Source organism: Pristis pectinata, chromosome 26 (genome assembly GCF_009764475.1).
Source record: "Pristis pectinata isolate sPriPec2 chromosome 26, sPriPec2.1.pri, whole genome shotgun sequence".
In the NCBI taxonomy this organism is placed as follows: Eukaryota; Metazoa; Chordata; class Chondrichthyes; order Rhinopristiformes; family Pristidae; genus Pristis; species Pristis pectinata.
In genome coordinates, this window is record NC_067430.1 from 13081865 (window position 1) to 13094002 (window position 12138).

Below are 12138 nucleotides of genomic sequence, written 5' to 3' on the forward strand. Positions count from 1 at the left end.
GGCATGGTTCACTCTCCTGGTTGCTAGCCTTTTACTGGCATGTAGGATCCAGTTTATCTGTGCAGCATTCCATGGTCAAATAGCTATGCAGCATTCACTCTAGAGGCTTCAAAAATAGATAATGACATGGATGGAGAGCAGTAAGTACCCACAGTGTTCATTCCAGCATGGAGTCAATGATTTTGGGAGGGGCCAGGAGAAAATTAAAGGAAAACATCTGTAGCGTATGGGAGGGTGTGTCATGTAGTTGTGAGCAAGCTGGATGGGATCACATTCTCTTGCTTCTATCCTTGTCTATTCAACCTGTCGTGGCTTCTCTTTCTCCCTTGCTGTTACCAATGATGTTGTGTCATGGATCTGTGCTTGAGCCCCTTTTATTTTTTTGTTGTAACCTGTTATCATTATCATCCAAACAAATGTCACTATCCATATTTATACTGCCAATACCCAGCTCTACTTCACGACTACCTTTCTTAACTCCTCCACAGTTTTAAAATCGTCATGCTTGTTTGTCTAGCATCTAGTACAATATGAATAGAAATTTCATTCAACTAAATCCTGCAAAGCCTTGTGCCATTGTTTTCAATGCCTGCTGCAAACCCCACTCCTTTTCTGTCAATTCCATCCCTCTCTTTGGACACTGTCTGAATCTGGCTTGTCTTATTTGCAACCTTGGAGTTATATCTGACCCCAAAATGTGCTCCTGCAATATATTTGCATCTTGACTGAGACTTTCTATTTCTCTGTCTGTAACATAATCCAACTCTGTCCGTCTTTTGGCTTATCTGCTGCTAAAACCTTCATCTATGCCTGGTGTAATCTCTAGACTTGATTATTCCAACTATCCCACTTCTGGTTCCCATTTTGTACCCTCTGTGCACTTGAGGTCATGAAAGATTCTGCTCCCCATGTCTTAACTTGCATTCCATGCTGTTCAGTCATCATGGCTGTACTCGCTGATCGACATTAGCTCCCACTTAAGCAAATCCCTGATTTCAAAATCATTCTTGTTTTTAAATCTCTCCATGGCCTGGCTCTCTGGCTCTCTCTCTCTCTCTCTCCACCCCCCCCCCCTTGTTAATCTATAGTTCACTATTCTTTTGTTTAAAAGCTCCTTAAAACCTAATTGACCTAGCTTTTAGTCATCATTCTAATATCTCCTCATGTGGCTTGGAATCAAATTTAGTTTGACGGCACTCTTGTTAAGTTTTTTGAGATATTTTATTATTTTTTGCATTTATATAGAATCTCTAAAATAATAAATCTATATAAATGCAAATAGCTGTTTTGCATTACTTTAAAATCATAAATTTTAGCGTGAGTTTGTGGTTTTTCAAGCCAATAAAAAGTAAACTTACCTCCTTTATGATAACTCTTTGGTTCTGTGCAAAAGGGGAATACAATGTCTAATTTCTGTATATATCAGTCAGTTGTGTCTGTCAAGAGCAATAACCTTGTCAGTGAAGGGGCTGGTAGTTGTCCAACTGATGAGTGTGGGTATTTGCCTGTTGTCTGATAGTGGTCCAATGATAGCATGTGAGTATTGATACCCCTTCAGCTGATAAGCACAATATTGAACCACATGAAACCAAATTCAGCAGCTGCTTGTGCAAAATCTGAAAGTCCCTCAGTTTAATAAAGTGGTTCTCGATGAGATTGTAATCCAGAAAGTATAAAGTTAATTCTTGGGTCTGAGCTGTGTTAGCAGATCTTAATTGGGTCTCTAAAATAGGCCACAGCAACCAATCAACCAGAGGAGGAAAAATCCATTGAACTTCCGGGATACTTAATTGTCCATTGGTGTATGCATTTCAGTTCCATGCTGTCTATGGTCCAATATCATACCAGTCTCACTTGCTTAGGTTCTCAGATGAAGAATGCCCATGAGCTTATTGCCCATGTCAGCACATTCAGGAAAAAGCAGAGAAATTTGGTGAGTTGATTTTTATTCAGCAGTATAACAGGCACTTCGGGGACATAGCTGAATGCTCTATTGCTAGCTCTGATTTGAAGTTATCCTCTCCTTCAAGAGCTTTTTTTGTTCTGTCTGCACAACACAGCAAAAATTCAATAGGAACTTGAGGGGGGAAGGAGTGTGAAACACTTCTCCCGAGATCTTGTCTCTCCTTTATTTGCCAGTGATGCCAGTTGCTAATGAGACAATTTCTTGAATCTCTTTTGTGGTAAGAAGAAAAAGTTCATAAGAATTTTAAAATGGGGAAATCCAGTTTGATGGTATTTGTTGCATCAAGGAGACATTTCTCGCACTTGATTGGTCTGATCACTGCAAGTGTTCAAATAAAAACTTGGTTTGTAAATTAAAAAGGAAACTCATTTGTCCAAAGTGTTTGAGCTGTTGCAGAAATGAGCTGTTGTGCTCTAAAATTACATTGCTATAGCAAAGGGTCATAGTAAAAACAATGCAGTTTATAACTCTGCAAAATCTAACAGGACATCTGATATCATTATGTTTATTAGAATTCTGTGCAGTAAGTAGAGCTTAAATCACAGAAGATGATGTGATTTAACCCAGTTTGGCTTGAGCAAAGGGATTTCTTAATCACATGTAAGCTGGAATCCAGAAAGTAAACATTATTTGGGGTATCTGACCTCGATCCCTTTTTAGTTATTCTTAAAAACTGCATGCATGTATGAGCATTGAGTTGAGGCAGGTTCTGGCTTGGTTGTGATGCCTGTCTCCTGTGGTTAAATAGTTCACTGAAGTGCATTGCTTGTAAAGAATGCTCTAGAAGGTGGTTGGAGACCACAGATTCAAACCCTGGGGGAGAAGAGAAGATCAGTACAAGTCCAAAGTCAACTGTTTGGGACACTGTTGCCTTGAACCTCCTGCATATGCCACCAGTTCAGATGCAGTTGCAAAGGCACATGTGTCAAAAATTCTGTTTTGCCCTCCTCTGCAATGTGATTGTGCTCTTTTACTGGGTGTAGTTTTGCCAATCTACAGGAAAGCCGCCAGTGACAGCAGGTGAAGGATATTGGTTTGCTTCCTATCAACCTGGAAGTCCTCACATAGCTGTGAATGAATGAACTTGTTTTCATTTATGCAGTGTAACTGGTAAATTATTGAGCTCTGCATTATCCAAATACTGCAAGCTCCCCCTGGTACATAGCTTTCTTTGGTTCCTTCTGAACTTTGTGCCATTAATAGATGACAGTCTGAAGATCTTTTTTTAACCAACCCCTTGACTAAGTACTCCCTTATCACCAATTCTCGCATTCATGCAGGAATACAATAAAATCATTAGGCAGTTGGTAATAAATCCAATAGGATATTTGGGAGAAATTTTATCCAGAAAATGTAGAACAGATGGCACAGCTAATGGAGCCCAGTGCCTCTCAGTGCCAGGGATCTGGGTTCAGTCCTGACGTCAGGTGCTATCTGCGTAGAGTTTGCACATCCTCCCAATGACTGTGTGGATTTCCTCCAGGTTCCTCCCACATCCCAAAGATGTGGAAGTTGGTAGGTTAATTGGCCACTGTAAATTGCCCGTAGTGTGTAGCCGAGTGTAGAATCTATGGGGAGAATAAAAATCAATGGGATTAATGTCAATGGGTGATTGATGATCAGCACAGACTCAGTGGGCTGTATTCTGTGCTATATTTCTCTGCTGCCCCTCTAACACAAGAAAATAGGAGCAGGAATAGGCCATTTGGCCCCTTCAAGCCTGCACTACCATTCAGTATGACTTGGCTGATCTATGCAGCCTTCAACTCCTCTTCTATGCCAGATAGCCATAGCCCATCATCCCGCAATCTTTCAAAAACTTATCTACCGCTATTTGAAAGACTTCTAATGAGATAACATCCACAACTGTCTAGGGCAGAGAATTCCAGAGATTCTCTGGAAGAAGAACTTGCCACCAAAGGAATATCTGAAGTAGATTCTATTAAAAGTTGCAGGTGTATATTCATGAAGAGAAAAGTTTTAGATTCTCATACTATAAAATGGTTCCTGCTTAGTTTATAAGCTTTCTGATGGCTTCCATGATCTGGCATTGTGTGATGTAGATTAACACCATGAAGTCCCAAAGCAATTTGATGCTGCAGCTCTCCCTGGGACTTCGATTGAGATAAGCATGCAAATATTCACCAGCTAGCCGTGTGTGAGTAATGGGCACTTGGGTAAGTGCCAGAGAGCAAGCATTGGCATTTTCAGGAGAAAGAGAAGGGGGCAGGCATCCTGTTGGCTTTTGCATCCAGTCTCTGATGTTGTTCAAGAGAAGATGATGGTAAATGATGAAAGTCTGCAGATTAAGATTGTGTGTGTTGAGTACTCCGCTCCATCACCAACTGAGAGCTCATGAGCACAGTTAACCTCAATAGTTCTGTAACCAACAACAAGATTTGGAACTGATTATCTCCAGTGACCTAGCAACCGAAAGGTGATTCAACATGCTTTTTATTTCAACAGTATCTACATTACTTCATCTGGTTCACATGCCATCCAGTTAATAAAAGGTTTTGACTAATAAAGGCAAACACTTAATCACACACCCTCCCAACCACCCACCCCCCACCCCTCAAAAGGGCCTGTTCCATTCCGTGTGGAATTGATTATCAGAAGAAAATTTGAGGATTAATATGGATTCAGTGAGCCCATCTTTGACTTTTTTTAAGGGAACTGACAACCCCTTAGACATAGTTGGGCTTTTTGATGTGGCATACCGGGACTTCAGAGAGACTGTTGTAAAAGTTCCATGTGAAAGATGAAAAGTTAAGCACTAGGTAGGGATGTAGGATAAAGTGGAGACACAAGAAATTCTGTAGATGCCAGGATCTGGAGCAGAACACAATAAATGCTGGAGGAAATCAGCAGGTCAGGTAGCATCTATAGAGGGAAATAAACAGTCGACGTTTCGGGCTGAGTCCGTTCATCTGGAATTGGAAAGGAAGAGGGCAGAAGCCAGAATAAGAAGGTGGGGGGAGGAGCACATGCAGGCAGGTGATAGGCCAGTCCAGGTGAGAAGTGGGAGGGGGGAGGACGATGTAATAAGCTGAGAGGTGATGGGTAGAAGAGGCCAAGGGCTGAAGAAGAAGGAATCAGGTGGGAGAGGGCAGTGGACCATGGAATAAAGGATGGGGGAGGGGAGGAGAGGGGCAGGTCATCAAGGCAGGGGAAGGGAGCCACAGGAATGGGGAAGACAAGGCAATGGTGGGGGTGGGATAAAAATAGAAGGGGTGGGATTACCGGAAGTTAGAGAAATCGATGTTGAGGCCATCAGGTTGGACACTCCAAAGGCGGAATATGAGGTGTTGTTCCTCCAACCTGTGTCTGGTCTCACCGTGGCAGTAGAGGAGGCCGTGGATAGACATGTCAGTATGGGAGTGGGATGTGGAATTGAAGTGGGTGGCCACCGGGAGGTCTTGGCTGTTGCGGCGGACGGAGCGAAGGTGGACAAAGTGGGAAGACTTTGAATGTTTTGAACTGGCTGAAAAGTAGAAAACAAAGAGTAGTTTTGAGAGAAATTAAATAGGGCGCCTCACAGTCACTACTGTTTTTAATTTGCTCTGAAAATCTAGATTGGGAATATCAATATAAACTGGTCACATCTGTAGGTGATACTAAATTAATAGTGACAGTGAATCTAGAGGGGACAGTATAGAAATTACTGAAGTAAAAACAGAAAATGCTGGAGATGCTCGGGTCAGGCAGCATCAAATGGGTATTGATGCTGGCCGAGCAAGTCGAGGCCCATGAGTATGATGTATCATCATTTCATAGAATTAAAGACTGTTTTCCAGCACACATCAAATTTCTTCAATAGCTACTCTCCTGTTCGCTTCACAAATGGCTACTGAACCAAGTCTTGACAAGCCTCATTCTTCTCTGACCTTTTGTGTGATGTAACAGGTGGGAAGGCCGAGGTTCCTTCTACTGAATACTGAATATTTTCCTCCAAGTAAATATCTAATTCTTTTTCCAAAGAATCTTTGGCTTTTGTTTGAACAATGACAAAGAATTCAGGATGCCAACCACTAACTTTCTAATCTCTCTTTTCATTTCCTTTTGTAGTTATTATTAATTTGTGTCATTAATAATCTCATTGCTGAGCAGTAGAAATCTTTCTGTAATGATCCTAGTGTTATCGGCATTTCTACTGGGAAGTCTATTGTTGGTACAACTGCAGCTGTAGCAAAAGGATAAATAAAGCAGCAAAACATTCAGTACAAAAGCTATTGAAAACCCAATCTGAAAATAAAGCTTTAAACTCTCCACTGTTCTTGAACTCTGCATGTGTGAAAACCTGTGAGAAATCAATGATACCACTTTGACTGAGGTGATTAATGGAAGTCATTCATTATATCAATCAGCCCACAGAACATTTGCACAGATTGATCATATACAGGAATAAAAAACTGCATTTAGTAAAACAGTATAAAAGGATATAAATAATTCTGCAGTTTCATCATTGCACAATTTGCGATGAAGGACTGAGGTCTTGTATCTAAGAAACCACCAGGACAGTCAAGATAAGAAAGGAAGTAGCAGGGAATGTTAATCCTGCCCATCCCATCACATTATCTAATCACATTCCTCTTTGCCTGCCTCTTGCTTCTGTTGCCATGAACCTTTTCAGTCAAGAACAGACTCAGCATCTTCCTATATGAGGCCTGAATAACTTGCAAGCTCAGTCTGTTGCATTCTTTTAATACAATCAACTTTTTCATTCCTCGCTTTTCTTGTGCTGGTTCAAGGTTCCTCTCGTTAGTCGTTCTGCTTGTCTAACTAATTGCCAGCCTGTGTCCACGGCAGCAAAACTCAAATGCCTCTGGTCATTGTTGTACTTCAGCACTTAAGGTCCTGGTTTAGATTATGAAATGTGGCTAAGGACATTTAATATGGCCTAGAAATTCATCCATACAGTGCCCCCCGCCCCCAAAGAAAAATGAGCCATGTAGTTTAAAATTGGTTTAATCCAGAGTAGAGTAATTGTCCACACATTCCTCAATGTCTTTATGCCCTTCAAAAATTCACCTTCTTACATTTCAACAGGACTTTTCCTTGCCCTAACAACTTGTTCCAATGTAAATCTCCCCCAAATGATGTGAACAGCAGTGCAACATACAACATTCAACTGCAATTAGATTTTCAACCTCACGGGCCTGAAAAGGAGAATATATATTAATCACCTAGAGAAAGGCTATCTCTTAGTTATCCTATTTCCCCTGAAACTATGCTTTTTAAAGGATCAACACAATGCATTCTTTGTCCACGCTTGCATCTACTACCTCACGCCATCCCAAATATAGTCTTGCCTGTGTGCTTGTACTAGTTTGCCAGTGGATGTCAAGGTCATGGTCATCCTCAGCCTCTTAGCGGGGTCAACGCAGACTGCTTCCATATCTTACTGCTTCGTAAGTAAAGTCACCCAAACTCCATACTCGAGGAGAGATTGCTTAACTACTTTTCTTTCCGCCCATGGCATCTTTCAGAATGGACACGCAGATTTGGCTGCAGTGTAGACTTCCCTAAAGTTCAGGTGTTCATTGACCTTCAGCAATCTTCCTGGCAAACTTCTGATTAAAAATGTAATCTTGCCTCATGCAGGACTGTTCTTCATCAGCCTGTTTGGGTCTCTCTGATCCCTGGAAAAATTCCCATCGTTACAATATCCATCCATTCAGAAGCAATACTCACCTGTGGCTGGAAAAGTATGAGTTGCCTTGTGCTATGTTCTTTTAAGAGCTGGCTTCAGAGATCACACCTGCTGGGCTAAATGCCCATAGCTGTGAGAACTTAGGGGACAATAGTTGGGAACGTGACAGTGAAACTGACTTTTTGCAATGAGAAATGTCGGTTTAAGTTTGGCATCGCACAGGGAAACTCGAATATGTTGTTTGGTGAACCTTGCAATTGAAGTTCTTGATCTTTTCGTGACCACCTCAGAGACCACTATTATGGGTGACCCATAATGATGTTCTAATTCCATTAAAAGGTAGTGTTGGAATTTCTAGTCCAATATCTTTCAGGGTTAATTTAACTTTGACATGTTGTGAGGGTCTGTAACTTCACTCAGACGGATTCCAATAGGAAAGAATAGTAAACACACACTTATTTTCCTTTTCCTTTTCCCATGTCCAGTCTCCTGTTTTGTTTCCACTCCACTGGCCAAAGGTGGCATTTATTTCCCTACTTCTTTGGCCCATGAAGCTACTATTTTGGCTGTTCTAACATGGGGGACATCACATCTAAGCCCAAATTTGTCCTTGCATGTCATCAACACTGTACAATTTTCAGTGGGAATTGCTATAGTTCTGGAAATTGAACTCGTTTATTTCCCCTCCTCGTCCAGCACAGAACTGAGAGGAAACCTGTAATGCCATTTGCAGAGATCTCGGCACTCAATGTTAAAGCAGAGTGGCAGACAAAGACAAGTATTTTGACTGGCAAAATGTATGGAGTAAATGATGACTCCAGAGTCATTGAAAAGGCAGTAGCATTAGACTTCAGCTTCTCTCTGTGCAATTTCCCCATAGCAACTTAGAGTAGGATCCTGCTCTGTCACAATCAGGAACCAAGAACAGTTGTCCTCTTTTATACTTTAAGAACAGCAACTGCAGACCAAAACTAGCATCTGTATTGTCTCATAAGAACATAAGGAATAGAAGTAGGGTTTGGACATTCCAATTCCCTTGCGTTTGCTCTGCCATTCAATAAGATCATCTTTTGCCTCCAAAGATTCACTACTCTTCATTTGAAGAAATTCCTTCTCATCCCTGTCCTGAATGCCTCCTCCTATTTTGAAACCGTGATTGCTGGTTCTAGTCACACCAGCCGGGGGAAACTTTCCCATCTTCACACTTCCAAGCCCCATTAAGAATTTTTGTACATTTCAATTAGATCATCTTTCATTCTTTTAAACACAGGAGAGAATAGAGTCAGAGTGCATAATCTTTCCTCATACAACAAACCTGCCATCTCAGAAATTAATCTTCACTGCATTCCCTCTATTACAAGTATATCTTTGGGTACAAAGATCAGGCCTGTACACAAAATCCCAGATGAAGTCTCTGCAGAGACCTATTATAGTTGGAGAAAGACTCTCGTACTCAACTCCTCTTGTGATATAATACAACATATCATTTGCCTTCCTAATTACTTGCTGTACCTCCATGTTGACTTTAAGTGACTTGGGTACCAGATCACATAGCACTCTTTGGACACCAGCAGCTTTTAATCCGTCGCCATTTTAAAAGAAGCACTTTACCTTTCTATTTTGTTCTACCAAAGCGTACAACGTATTTTTGCACATTATATTACATGTACCATTTACTCAACCTGTGTTTATCCCCTTAAAGCCTTTCTGCAGCTTCCTCAGAGACCATTCTGCATTCTAGCTTTGACAGTCAGCAATCCCTTCATCTAAATCATTAGTACAGATTGTGAATGACTAGGATCCCACCACTGATCGCTGCATTGCACCATACCTGCCAGGTGTTGCAGGACCACAGCTTTCCAACTTGAAAATGATCCTTTTATTCCTACTCTCTGTACTCTGGCCATCAACCAGTTATTATTTCATGTCAGTATATTGTCCCCTATACCATGCACTATAATCTTTAATAATCTCTGGTGTGGCATCTTATTAAAGCACTTCTGAAAGTCCAGATGCTGCACTTCCACTCATTCACCCTTATCTGTTTTGCTAGTTACAACTTCAAAAAAAACTCTAAACGATTTGTCAAACATGATTGCCTTTTCATAAACCCATCTTGACTCTGCCCAAGCCTATGTTTTTCTAAGCACCCTGTTACCACATCTTTCATAATAGATTCCAAGATTTTTCCTACTATTGATGTTGCTAACTTGTCTAATGTTCCCTGTTGACTCTTAATTGTTTCTTAAAAAGTGGGGTTACATTTGCTCCCTTGCAATCTGTGGGAGCCATTGCAGAGTACAGCATGCTCTCAGCCATCTGAGAATGGGGGTGCCTGTTTCATGAAAATTGCTCAAAAAGGGCAGACTGTACATCATACATTAGTATTCTATGCATAAGGCTTCAAATAAATTACTGAACTATGTGTCATCACCTTACCCTTTTAAATAATAATGTTTTGCACCGTAGTTCTATATTTTAAGGCTAGACAGTATTAATGTAAAATATAGCAAAAATAAATCAAATGAATGACTGTACTCACCATCACATGAAGTGTCAAATCTTCACAGGATGTTGCTGCTAATCAGCCTACAACTGCACTGCCCTTATGATTAAATGTAACTCAGCTAAAAATGTCTCTTCACACTTATTTTGCAATATACTTAAAATATAATTTATTTTTATTTTCATAAAAAACAATTAGAAATTTGTGTTGGGTGCATGAGAATTCTGGCTGCATAAGTACCAGCTAAACGGGTTTACTAAGCACTAACTCCTTATCCACCTCCTTTAAAACCCTAAGATGCAGGTCACCAGGTCCTGAAGTTTTATCACCTTTCAGTCCTGTGAATTTCGTCAAAACTAATACCTGCGCCAGAAACTCTTTTGCTCTGTCTATGTCGTTGGTTGCCATATGGAGCATGACAATGAGATCCTTCTCCTCTCACCTCAGCTTCCTCTCCAGCCCCATTAGGGAGGCACCACAGCCTTCATGACTCATGCTCACAGCTGCAAAGAAACATATCTGTCACCCAAAGTGAACATTCCTTGGCACTCTCCCAACTTAAATAGCCCCTTGCACCATGTTGCTGTGGCAGAATGCATATCAACTCACCAGTCTCTGTGCCCATCCACACAGGCTGCAAGAGCCTGCATCAGTTGGACAAATACTGAGTGAACCTCCTGTGATGTTATATTCTAGATCCCCATACCTGCCTCTTTCTTACTCGAACCCTCCTGTCCCTCTTGGCTGACCAATTCCACAGTAGTTAATCTGAGGCATATGACTGCCTCTGGGAACAAGTAGCCCTGTCTGTTTTATTGCTCTCAGTTGATCTTAATTGTACTGTTAGTTCATTGTGCTGCTGTATCTTGCAACCATTAATGACCAGCACTTTGTGCATATTTGCCCAGATATTAACAACAAAGGCCTGCATTTCAATAGCTTTTTACAAAGGAATATTTCAAAACACGTCGCAGTCAATGAAGAACAGTGACCCTTGCAACGTAGGAAAGACAACTCAATTGTTCTATGCAGACACTCACAAGCATAAAATATTTTAATGAATAGAGGGATAAATATTGACCAAGACACCAAGAAGTTGCCCTGTGTTACACATTGAGTGGCGCCATTCAGTCATTCCAGATGGCAGTATAGTATTCACACAGTACTGTATTGGTGGAGCATGATTTATCTGCTCAAATCTCTGGAGCAGAACTTGAACCTCAAAGCCTGAGTGATACCACTGAGCTAGTGCAGGGATTTATTTCAGCAGCAATTGTTGGGGAAGGACTAAAACTGCAGCAATTTTATGAAGAGTGGGAGGCAGATTAATCCAAACCCACTGTGAGGATTTTTTTTATTCTTATCTCTTCATTGATGTATCTGTTTTGTCAACAACCTGTGCTCAATCAAGGCTTATTCAAGCTACCAATGAAGACTAGATTACTGTGTTCGTACTTCTGTCAGATTCAGATGTTCTGTCACTGTCTCTGACTAACCAGGCTTGCCGCATTGTGATAGTAGCTTGCAATGGTCTCCAGCCGAGCCAGCATCAGAACATGGCAATTGAATTATGCGCTGCACTTTTGACACGTGATGCTGGGCATCCTGTTTGAGCAATGTAAATAAAGCTGTAAGATGCAGAATGTATTTGACTGAAAGACTGAACTAGCTAAACTTGCAATTTCTGTGAATTTGTCTTGTCAGTTTTATTAAAAAAAAAGGCACATGAAAAACAGGTAGACCAGCACCTTTTGTTTGTGTTAGTTATTCTCATCTGACACTACCAATACTTCATTTCAGATTGTCACCTCTGGATGCATTCCTGTCTCTTAATTGCCACATCTAGTCAAAAATCTATGTTACCCCATCATTAGTAGAATAATTAATATTCAAAGTACTGAAAATAAATGGGATGCCACATTTTCAATGTCCCTATGATTCACAATAGTGTATGGCAGATTTGTTTCTCAATTCATGACACGATGGGGCATTCTCAGGAAATTGGTAACTTTA

The 12138-nt window shown here is 40.9% G+C and overlaps 1 protein-coding gene across 9 annotated transcripts in view; it reads left to right on the forward strand.

Moving 5' to 3' along the window:
- The window catches only part of LOC127583294 (kazrin-like), a 469156-nt gene that overhangs the window by 324619 nt on the left and 132399 nt on the right, over positions 1–12138 (forward strand). The window lies entirely within an intron of this gene.